This window comes from Macrotis lagotis, chromosome 5 (genome assembly GCF_037893015.1).
Source record: "Macrotis lagotis isolate mMagLag1 chromosome 5, bilby.v1.9.chrom.fasta, whole genome shotgun sequence".
NCBI classification, from domain to species: domain Eukaryota; kingdom Metazoa; phylum Chordata; class Mammalia; order Peramelemorphia; family Peramelidae; genus Macrotis; species Macrotis lagotis.
This window is the reverse complement of record NC_133662.1, coordinates 60,278,275-60,291,177: the sequence shown is the minus strand read 5'-3', so window position 1 is coordinate 60,291,177 and position 12,903 is coordinate 60,278,275. Positions and strand designations below refer to the sequence as shown.

At 34.8% G+C, this 12,903-nt stretch overlaps 1 protein-coding gene across 1 annotated transcript in view; it reads right to left on the bottom strand.

Annotated features, from left to right (window-relative positions):
- Window positions 1–12,903, bottom strand: part of KCNQ5 (potassium voltage-gated channel subfamily Q member 5) — a 664,755-nt gene that overhangs the window by 9,792 nt on the left and 642,060 nt on the right. The window lies entirely within an intron of this gene.

The window sequence follows — 12,903 nt, the reverse complement described above, 5'->3', positions numbered from 1 at the left end:
TCCTTTAGGTTGAGGTAGAAATACAATTCCAATGACTTTAAATCCATTTGGTAAAAAGTCACTGAAGGTGGATATAACTGCAATACTTCTGTGATCCCATTAGTTTGGAGATTCCCTCCAACACTAGAGACTAAAAGATTTCCATCTATGACCTTCTATAAGTTTGCCACAAGAGGTCCCCAATGTGCTGCAGTCTTCCCCAAATTGTCTAGATATCATAAAAAGCAATAATCCAACAAATTATTTTAAATTTTATTCACAGTATTGCTTCTAAAAAATAAATTTTTATTCATATCTTTTGTTTTTCAACACCTACATTTCCTGCTGTAACCCTCATCCAGTTTTTTTCCAGAGAGAAATTCTTTATATAACAAAGAAAAAACTAATTAAAAAGACAACACAGTTCAATATAACTAACACTGCAGAAATAGTTTGACATTATATATGAGGAGGAAATTGGAGAAACTGGAAACAGGAAGGAGGGAATGAAGTTTTCTTCTGTTTCTTCTTTGGGGCCAGTCTTGGCTGTTATTCATAATTCATACCATTGTTTTATTTTTTTGGTGTTGTTCTGTCCATTTATTGTGTTAGTCATTATGTAGAGCAGGTAGTTGATGTGATGGATAGACCAAAGGACCTGGATCTTCCTGAGTTCAATCTGATATCAGGCCCTTACTAGCTGTGTGACTCAGTTTCTTTATTTGTAAAATGAGTTAGAGAACGAAATGGCAAAGCACTTCAGTATCTCTGCCAAGAAAACTTTGAGTGGGGTCACAAAGAGTTGAACATAACTGAAAATAGCTAAAAAATAATAATCACTGTGTATTTCATTTTCCTGATTCTGCTTCTTGTTTGTCCTTTGTTCTCAGAGAGGATCAATAACAAGAGAAGGGTGATATCTTGACTTGCTCGGGTTCTATTTAAGTGAATCAGAGCTGCTCAAAGTCTTACTTCACTTTTTGTCACCTCACATAAGTCTTCTTATGTTTCTCTATCTTGATCATATTCATTATTTTTTATGGTATTGTAATACTCCATTACATTAATTGACCATAACTTGTTTAGCTATTTACTATGGGTTCACATTGTTACTAGTTCTTTGCCACCAAAAAGTATCACAGTAAATATTTTAGTATTATATTAGATCTTTTTTTTTTAATTATTGACTTCCCTGGTATATATGCCTAGCAATGGAATCTCCGAAAAAAGGGAACATCAACCCTGCAAACAAGAATAACAATTTGATTATTATTGACTCCATTTCATAAATGAGAGATCTGAGGCTCAAAAAAATTAAATAACTTGACCAAGGTGACAGCTGCTTTAAATGTCAAGAACTCAGTTCTTTTGACTCCAAGTTCAGTGTTCTATCCAATATTCCATGGAACCTAATTTTATTAAATATCTCAGGTCTGACACCTTTTGAATTCTATAATTTTCTTTCTCTGTTTTAACTCTTCCTGGTTTAGGTAACAGCACCATATTGGTTTCATAGAAAGAGTTAGGCAGAGTTCTATCTTTCCCTATTTTTCCAAAGAGTTTATATAGAATTGGAACCAATTGTTCCTGAGACGTTTGGTAGAATTCAAGTATGAATCCATCAGGCCCTAGAGATTTTTTTTAGGGAGTTCAATAATAGCTTGTTGAATTTCTTTTTTCTGAGATAGGGTTGTTTAGGTATTTAATCTCTTCTTCATTTAACCTGGGCAACTTATATTTTTGTAAATATTCATCTGTTTCACTTAGATTATCAAATTTATTGGTGTAGAGTTAGGCAAAATAATTTCGAATTATTACTTTAATTTCCTCCTCATTGGTGGTGAGTTCACCTTTTTCATTTATGATACTAGCAATTTGGCTTTCTTCTTTCTTTTTTTTTTAATCAAATTGACCAGAGGTTTATTAATTTTATTGGTTTTTTCATAATACCAACTTTTGGTTTTTATTAATTCAATAGTTTTTTTGCTTTTGATTTGATTAATTTCTCCTTTAAGTTTTAGAATTTCTAATTAGTATTTAATTGGGGATTTTTGATTTGTTCTTTCTCTATTCTTTTTAGTTGCATGTTTAGTTCATTGATTTCCTCTTTCTCCAATTTATTCATGTAAGCATTTAGAGCTATAATATATCCCCTGAGAGTCTCTTTGAATGAATCCCATAGGTTTTGGTATGTTGTTTCATTATCATTATCTAGGATAAAATAGTTAATTCTTTCTATAATTTGTTTTTTGATCCACTCATTTTTTAAAATGAGGTTATTCAGTTTCCAATTTGTTCTGGGTCTATATCTCCTTGGCCCAGTATTGCATATGACTTTCATTGCATTGTGATCTGAGAAAGATGTATTAACTATTTCTGCCTTTCTGCAGTTGATCATTAGGTTTTTATGTCCTAGTACATGGTCAATTTTTGTATAAGTTCCATGTACTGCAGAGAAAAAGGTATATTCCTTTCTATCCCCATTCAGTTTCCTCCATAAGTCTACCATATCTAATTTTTCTAACAATCTATTTACCTCCTTAACTTCTTTCTTGTTTATTTTATGATTTGATTTATCCAGATCTGATAGTGGGAGGTTGAGGTCTCCCACTAGTAGAGATTTGCTGTCTATGTCTTCCTGTAGTTCTTTCAGCTTCTCCTCTAAGAATTTGGGTGCTGTCCCACTGGGTGCATATATATTCAATATTTAAATGACTTTATTGTCTATGGTACCTTTTAGGAGGATAAAGTTTCTTTCCTTATCTCTTTTAACACTATCTATTTTTGCTGCTTGCTTTGTCTGAGATAAGGATTGCTACCCCTGCTTTTTTTTTACTTCAGCTGAAGCAAAATATATTTTGCTCCAACCTTTTACTTTTACTCTATATGTATCTCTTTGCTTCAAATGAGTTTCTTGTAAGCAGCATATTGTAGGATTCTGGTTTTTAATCCACTCTGCTATTTGCTTATGTTTTAAGGGAGAGTTCATCCCATTCACATTCAAGGTTATGATTACTAATTCTTTATTGCCCTCCGTGTTATTTTCCCTCTGTTTGTATTTTCCCTCCTTTCTCCCCCCTTTATCCATTTTTACCAGTATTTTGTTTCTGAATACCTCCCCCTTCAGTGTGTTTGCTCTCCTATATCACACCCTCCCCTTTCTTTCCCCTTTCCCTTTTCCCTTCCCTTCCTTTTGTTATTTCCCCTTTTCCCCCCATTCCCCTTCCCTTTCTCCGTCCCCCCCTCCCCTTTTCCCCTTTTAATACTTGAAAGGTTAGATGTTTTATAAGTTAACTGAGTATGTGTAGGTTGACTTTAAGCTAAGTCTGATGAGAAGAAGATTCAGGTGTTTCTCATCTGCTCCCTTCTTCCCCTCTATTACCATAGGTTTTTTTGTACCTCTTAGTGTAATGAGATTTATTCCATTCAATCCCCTCCCTCTTCCAGTCTCTTTCCTGTCCTCCTTTTTAAGGAGGTAGTGTTTTTTTAGATCATTCTATCTAAGTAATAGAAAATTCTGAGTGTCTGTCCCTTCTAGTTCAGTATATTCTATCGAATAGAGTCAAAATTCCTGAGAGACCTTTTGATTCTATAGAAAAAAAACATCAAAAAACAAAACTTGGGTAACAGGATTTAGAAATCTCTAGTTCTACTTTTAAAATGAAAGTAAAAATGCAATCCTGCTTTTTTTTTTCTCAAGTGATTAGAAAAGTTTAGTGGTCTCTAATTCCTAGAGATAGTATCCATTTATAAAGTATTCCTATGGTTGAGGTGGCCTTTTATAAATCCAGTTTCTTCAAGTATATATTCAGAGGTTTGTTTTATTGTTAGACTTAGAGATAATCCTTCAAAGAATATTTTTAACTATCTCCTTTTGTAAGGATCATCATCATCATTATCATAATACTCTAAGTTCTGTAAAGTTTTTGTTCCTATGAAGTAGGTGTTGTTATTATCATTATCCACATTGCACAGAAGTTGAAAGTGAGCATTGAAGAGGTTGTGTCTTGTCCAGGTAAATAGAGGTCTAGTCCAGCTTTACTGTGCCACTTAACTCTAGGTACCCCCTACCCCAATCCCAGCTAATTATGTGGTGGGCCAACAGTATCTTATAATATACTAATATAATTACAGTTTTTGGTCTAGACTTATAATTTCTTTGGTATGGGGAGGGCTCCTCTCCCTCCTTCCCCTGGCCCCCAGTTATAGATCAGAGGAGGTGTAAGGTTGGATAAGCCTGGTCAAAAAAGCTAGAATTATGAGAGGCAGGTCATGGACAACACTTTTCTGACTCCAGGCGAGTCCTTTATTATACCATGATGCCTTTCATGGCTACCTATGTTTTTAAAAAACAAAATTCCTAAAAAAAAATTCTATTCAGAGACTGGGAGAAAAAAAGACTAAAACAAAAACTTATAAAAAAAACCCTAACCATTTGAAATGTATACATTCACACACACACACACACACACACACACACACACACACACACACACACAGAAACAGACCTGGTGTGATTTGTGTGTAAGAGATAAAAAGAGAGAGCAAGATCTATATCCACATCCACATCCACATCCACATCCACATCCACATCCACATCCACATCCACATCCACATCCACATCCACATCCACATCCACATCTAATCCACGTCCACGTCCACATCTACATCTACATATCTATAGAGAGAACATATTTGAATACAGAAACTTGTAATTCAAAAATAGACTAAATTATCCCAAGAATTCAAAATGGGTATACTGTATATGGCTAATTGTTAACCAGTAAAGAAAGATACAATAGCCTAACTTTTTTTTTAGGCTTTTGCTAGGCAATGGGGTTAAGTGACTTGCCCAAGGTTGTTCTTTATGTAATTAGTTTATGTCTGAGTCTGGATTTGAATTCAGAACTTCCTGACTCCAAGAACAGTGCTCTATTCACTGCACCACCTAGCTGCCCCTGTCTATCTGTTTTTGTTTTTGTTTTTTTTTGTTTTTAGGTTTTTGCAAGGCAATGGGGTTATGTGGCTTGCCCAAGGCCACACAGCTAGGTAATTATTAAGTGTCTGAGGTTGGACTTGAACTCAGGTACTCCTGACTCCAGGGCTGGTTCTCTATCCACTTCACCACCTAGCCGCCCCCTTGTCTATCTGTTTTTAATACAATACCTTACTGGATTAATGCTTTGCTTCTCTGACTTTTACATCAGAGAAATTGTGACATCAACAACTTCTAATGTGTCAGTGCTGTATTTGGGATGTTCTTTTCTTACTATAGAACTGAAAACTTTTGTGTATACGTTCAGTTGTTGCTCTGTAATTTGTATCTATTTATCCCTTCTTCTTTCTTCCCCTCTCTATTATTTTTTCCTCCTATCATGGATTCTTTTCTTACAGAAAGATTTAAGTAATCAATTAAGAAATTGATGGAAGGACAGTTTTGTTTCCACATTGATGTAGTGCTGATGATAGCAGTTAATATATATTTGGTTCTTAAAGATATTTCAAAGTGTTTTATGTCCACATTAATCTTATTCAATGCTCACAACAGCTATTGAAGATAAGTGCTATTATTATGCCCATTTTATAGTTGAGAACACTAAGTTTGAGAGTAGTTAAGTGAAGTGCTCAGAGTCACACAGCAAGGAAACATCTGAGGTCTTCTAATTCTCAAGTTCACCACTCAATCTACTAATACACATTCCTTCCTGATCTGGCTTTTCCTTCATAACTTTTCTAGGAACTGAGTGATTTTGGCCATATTTGATGTACTTCAGAGGGTTTCAAGATACTTGTCCAATATGTGGTTGATTTGTGGGTAAAGTTACCATCTCGAAATAGTTGAAAAAAGTTGACTCCAGTTAAATTTTCTAATGGGTGTGATTCTCCTGACCAAGGGTGATAAGACTGCAAAGTCTGGTGTCATTAAACAGTAATATTAAGAGCAGAGATGGTTTGAGGCTATAGTGATATGGCTCATGAAAGCTAGTAGGGCCTCATTTGCTCTATTTTGAGCTGTCAGCTATCACCTAGTCATAATATTTCATCCAAAAACATTAGCTAATTTAATTTTTATTGCACATAATTTACTGTCTGTAAGCTAGCCAATACTAAGGGGAAAAAAACCCCATGGTTTATCATTGTGATCAATATTATTATGTCAAATATAAGGCCATGAAGTTGGCAGGTTTTATTATTTCTTTATGACAAGATGATGAAAAATATGCAAAATGGGTTTTAAAACATCTAATGGGCCATCAGTTTGATTACTTCATAGAATACTGGCTTTCCAAGTGGTATGGGCTGCCATGTTGATTTATCAAAACTAAACTATTAAATATAGGATTCATAATATTTGGAATATTTGAAATTGAGCATATGAGGCAGATTTTCTAATTAAGGATTAACCATTCTAAGTCAGAAATGGAATAAAGTTAGAAAAAATTAGAAATGTTCTTGGAGGTGGAAGTGGAGGAGGGGCCTAAAAGAAAACAGATAATAGCTGATATTTCTATAGTCTTATGAAGTTTGTAAAGGGATTTATTATCTCTTTGTAGTCTATGAAGTAGGTTCTAGAAATCATAGATTTAGAACTAAAAGGTACTTAGAATTATTTCTCATTTTACAGATAATGAAATTGAGTCCCAGAGTGGTTAAATGACAAGTCAAATACTACACAGGTAGCAAGTAGTAGAACGAGGATTTGAACCCAGGTCTTCTGACTTAAAATTTAATAGTCTTTCCACTGAACTTTACTGTTTCCCTCAATAATAAGCAATCAAAGAAGAATGAAACAAGATAGTCATCTTCTGATTTAGCTAACTCCATTTGAGAAAACAGAATGGATTTATAAAACTAGTTTTTTTTTATTAATTTAGACCTGCTTACAGATTATGATTCTCTGTGTTTTCAAAGAGAAGAGTAATAAGAAAGAGACTGATATTTCTAGGCTATATAGGCTGGCTACCCTTCTAGGGAGCACGTAAGGTGTAAGCCATATGGTAGGTTTCCATACAGTGTAGTGATTCTCAAAGTGATTCTCTCTGTGCCCCCCCCCCCCCCAGGAGGAGTGGTTGAGAATTTCAGGGAATCCAATAAGATAAAAACTATTAAAAATAATTCTAATATATTATTTACCTCTTAAAATACTCTTCTCTTTTCTAACTACATAACTGTGTAGTACTGAATTTTCTTCATATACTTTAACCCCCCCCCAAAAAAAATCTCCTAACAGATTGAATGAAGAGGCAAGATATGGGTTTTCTGTTAAGTCTGTCTTCTATTAAGTCAGTTGTCTTCTATTAAATCAGATATTAAAGAGATGTGTAAAAATATGTAAAAGCAATGATATTCTTCTGATTTAATTTTCTTATTTTGAAAATATAGTTATTTTTCACAGAAATGTTATGTTAACATGAGTGTTTTTGTCTAAATGAATATTTTAAATTTATTGGGCTTTTTAATTTTTTTTAGGTTTTTATTTTTTATTTTTGCAAGGCAAATGGGGTTAAGTGGCTTGCCCAAGGCCACGCAGCTAGGTAATTATTAAGTGTCTGAGACCAGATTTGAACCCAGGTACTCCTGACTCCAGGGCCGGTGCTTTATCCACTGCATCACCTAGCCACCCCTAAATTTATTGGTTTTAATTTCTAATATGGCAAATATAAATTTATAGATACACATAAGTATTTATATATATATATATATATAATATATGATATATTATATATATATATATATGTGTGTGTGTGTGTGTGTGTGTGTGTGTGTGTGTGTGTGTGTATGCTTTGGAGTCCTCAGTTTTTAAGAGTGTAAAAGAGTCCTTAGACTAAAAAAGTTTGAGAACTACTTTTGTAGTGGAATGTTTCATCTTAGATTCCTCCTTATTGGAGGCCTTCAAGAAAAGGCTGAATGATAATTTGTAGGATATATTTAATTTGTTGAATATTTTAATGTCTTTATAGTCACATAGTCATAGCACGTTTTAATTTTCATTTAGAGACCTGGGCATTATTTCTAATAGACACTTCTGCTACAGATTAGAGGCAATCTGCATAAGTCTCCCAGCAGCAAAATCTATAATGAACTTTCCAGAAAAACCCAACAAGAATGTTTACTTTATTTCTGCCCCCCCCCCCCCAACAAACTACCTAATCTACAGCACATATCAAAGGTGCAGGATCCAGTAATTTAGGTAGAACTAAAAGTAGAAATATGATGAGCCAAAATTTTTGTCTCTTAAGCCCTGGCTATGGAATGAAAGCCTTTCATCAATTTTTTCCCTCCTCCTCTTCTTCCTATTTCTCCCTATTTCCACTTTTGATCCTGACACTGATACTCTTCTATTCCTCAAAGAAGATTCACCATCTCTTGACTCCTCTGTGTATTTTCACTGACTCTTCCTCATGCCAAGAATACTCTTCTTCCTCATCTTCCTGGTTTCCCTAGCTTCCTTCAAATACTATCTATCTTCTATAAGAAGCCTTTCCTGATCCCCCTTACTAACTGTGTCTTTTGTCTATTGATGTTGTTCAATTTATCTTGAAGATAGCTTGTTTGTATATAATTTTTGTATGTTATCCTCCCCATTAGACTGTGACCTTGAAAAGAAGGACTGTGTTTGACTTTTCTTCATAACTCCTCCCCCTCCCCATCACTGAAGGAATAGATTATAATTATGTAGAAATTAAGAAACTATAGGGATAATTATATTATACTAAAAATTCATAAAGCATTAAATATCAATCTGGCCAATATAAAAAAAATAGCAACTATTTCTTACAAAAAGGGTTGCAGTGGATAGAATTGTGGGGTTGGGAACTGGGAAACTCATCTTCCTGAGTTCAAATCTGGCCTCAGATACTTACTCTAATCTTTGCAAAGAAAACCCCAATTGGGGTCATGAAGAATTGGACATGACTGAAATGAATGAATGACAAAAGTGCCAAATATATATAGTATTCAAGGCTACTTAAAAAAGTTATCTTTTTCTGTTCTCTTCTCAAATCACCAAAATGTATCATACAATAAGAACTTAAAGAGATCAAGGAGACTCTCATTTTATAAATGAGGAACCTGATGCTCAGGGTAGTCAATTGACTTGCCCAAAGTTACAAAAGCAATAAATATCAGAGGCAATTTGAACCCAGGTTCTCTGACTCTAGACTTAGTGTGTACAACTGTACAAACTTGTCTCATTTTTAATTATTAAATCCAATCCATCAGCTTATCCTCCACAAAAACTGGCTAATTTTGGTTTTGCAGGGAATTGAGACTCTCAGAGAGTATGTAAGAAGCTCTCCTGCATTTAAAGTTCTATAAAGTAGGAAAGGATCTGAGTATTTTCAAAGGGGACCTAGCAACTATTTCTGCAGTTGATGAACCCCTCCCCCCAATCAGCAGCCACAAAAATTAAGGACCTGGAAAGAAATTTTCTTAGCCACAGGATCTATCAAATGGTTTAGTATCAGAAACAAAGATGATTTTATCAATAGAAATAATATTAATTAAAAATAGCTAATGTTTCTACAGTACTTACTATGAGATAGACCTTGTCATTTGATATGTCATTTGATCCTCACAACTCTGAGAAGTAGGCACTATTATTATCCCATTTTACAGATGAAGAAACTGAGGCAGAGATTCAGTGATTTACCTAGGGTCATAGAATAATACACTAATAAGTGTCTGAGACCAGATTTGAACACAGGTCCCTGATTTCCAGGTTTCTAGCCACTCTACCACCTAGCTGCCTCTTCATGTCAGTAGGACCAGGGGATCTGCCTTTTGACTTGCAAGTCAAACCTCTCCGTGACATCATTATCACTGTCTTGTGAATTTCTTGAAAGTACGTCCTATCTTTTTCTTTGTCCCCCTAGTACTTAGTTCCATGGTTTGTAAAGAGTGGAACACAAAATAAACGCTTTCATTCATTTGTTCATTAATGCAATGATACATATTGTCTGCTAAGGACCCAACCTCATTAAGTCTGGAGAGGTTCATTATCAGAAGCTGGTCACTGTGTTGAATTTCTTGGTTATGACAATATATAAGTATAGATTAAAAATTCAAAATTGTCCTCTCTCTCTCTCTGCAAGGCAATGGGGTTAAGTGGCTTGCCCAAAGCCACACAGCTAGGTAATTATTATGTGTCTGAGGCTGGATTTGAACTCAGGTACTCCTGACTCCAGGACTGGTGCTCTATCCACTGCACTACCTAGTCACTCCCCCCCAACTTGTCCTCTCAGTCCTATGTAAGCCCCCTTCTGTTTCTTCAAGTGCCAGAGCTAGAGTAATGGAAACAGAAATTATAAAAACTATATGCAATTGTTAGATAAAACTTTAATTTAAATGTTGATATTTTTAAGGGGCTGGCAGCTAGGTGCATAGTGGATAGGATGCTGGGACCAAACTGAGTTTAAATCTGATCTCAGACTCTTACTAATTCTATGACTCTGGACAAATCACTCTGTCTGCCTCAGTTTCCTCATCTGTAAAATGAGCTGGAGAAGAAAATGGAAAAATCACTCTAGTATCTTTGCCAAGACAACTCCAAATGGAGACACAGGGTAGGGCACAACTGAAATGGACTCAACAATAACTTTTAAGGGGTGATCTGTTATCTTATAAACAATGAATTTGCTCTTTGTATGGAAGAATTGAACCTTTGACTAAAAATGGACAAAAGAAATATCTGCCTCTCAAAGGCTCTCCTTAGAGAGGTGAATAGTGGGCTTTATCATAAAGCCCAAGGAAGCAAATTTCATTTTTATGGAACACTTGGTCATCTTGCCTTGCCCTGATCATGATGAGCTAAGGAAAAAAAAGACCATTATGAAGCTAATCATGGCTTATATGTTGTAGGTATTGAATAAGGAAAAATTCTCTATAGAACTTGACAAGATGCTCCCAACTAAATCAATATAAACTTTGGTTCTCTGTGGCTGAAATGCAAAGGCTAAGAGAACAAATATAATAAGAAAATGAAAATAATACATTATTTAATTTTTTAGGTTTTTTTGCAAGGCAAATGGGGTTAAGTGGCTTGCCCAAGGCCACACAGCTAGGTAATTATTAAGTGTCTGAGACCAGATTTGAACTCAGGTACTCCTGACTCCAGGGCTGGTGCTTTATCCATTGCGCTACCTAGGCGCCCCAGAATACATTATTTCTTAACAATCTAGTTATCAGATATATGTATCTATATAAACATATACATATAGATGCACATATATATAATGAATAAATCATTAAATTTTTATATGGATGAGATTGGAGACAGACATTAAATTCTATTTACACCATAATAAGGTGATAGATAGATTATCTTTCCTGGCACTTAGCACAGAGCTCTTAATAAATGCTTGTTGATTGACTTAAGTTCATAATAAAAAAGAATATTAATAATTAATGGCAAGATATTGTTTACATTGATAGGGATATAGTTATGTGAGTTGATATCTGAATCAATTAATTAATCAAAATCTAAGTGTTAAACTCTCATGCCAGTCATGAGCTAGGCTCTGGGGTTACAAAGACAAAAATGAAACAGTTCCTGTCTTTAAGGAACTTATACACTGTATGGGGAATATAGTGATATATAATAATAGTAATAGAAAATGTAGTGTAGAGGAAAATATGTACAAACAAATACAAGGAAATTCGTGGGTGGGAAGGCAACAGGAACTTAGGGGATCAAGAATTTCTCAATAGAAGGTAGCATTTGCAGAAATTTATAGAGATCCTAATGAGTACGTTTCAGGGATAGGGAGCAGCTTATACAAAGGCATGGATGAAGGAGTTAGAATGCCATTTGTGAAGACCAAGTAAGCCAATTTGATTATATTGTATAGAGTAGGAAAGGTGGTAGTGTATATCTAGCCTACCAATGATGTAATCTCAAGTCAGTTAATAGTATTGTCTCAACCTTTCTATTGTAATCTTCCTATTATATCTTTTTTTTTTTTTAGATTTTTTTTCAAGGCAATGGGGTTAAGTGTCTTGCCCAAGGCCACACGGCTAGGTAATTATTAAGTGTCTGAGGTCGGATTTGAACACAGGTACTCCTGACTCCAAGGCCAGTGCTCTATTCACTGCGCCACCTAGCTGCCCCTCTTCCTAATATATCTTGAAAATTTATCTTAACTTTTTTAACGTGTGAGTTCCAACGTGGAGTCCTTCTGCATAACTATATATGCAGCTCTAGCAACATCACTTTCTTAGTGCCATTGAAACTTATTCCTATAACCCTTGGTATTATGCAGCTTTTCTGTAAAGATGAGTTCAGGAGATGATGGTGAAAATAATGTTGGAAAATGTAGTTAGGGATCAAGAAATAAAAGTAGTCAAAGGATTGTGTTCTATTTAGTCAGGAGTCTTTTCCCTGTAACTGGGCATATCCTACCTCCAGCTCCTAATTAGAAAAATAAAACCATTGGAACAAATATGTACAATCAGCCAAAACAACTTTCATATTAGCCATATTCAAAAATGCAAGTCTCATTCTGCATCTGAGGTCCATAACCCCTTTGACAGGAGGTGGATAGCAAGCTGGATCAAGATTATTTTCTTGTAATAGAGAGCAGAAGGCAATAATGTAAAGAAAACAGCACAGAAAAATTTCAGCACTCTGATTAATGCAGTGACCATTTGTGATAGATGAGCACTAATAGCACCTCTGGAGAGGTAAGCATATATTATTAGGTGGGGCCAATGTAGAGATTTATTTTATTTAGCTGCACTTCATTACATGGGATTTATTGAGTATTAGGAGGCTTGATAAGAAGTGGCAGTGATATAAAAAATAGCATTAAAAAGGAAAAGAAAGAATATATTGAACATGTTGGACTAAACAATATCACAAAAATTAAATCCAACTACATCATTATATTCAGGAAATGACTGACTACCAAAGTGGGAGTCATTTCA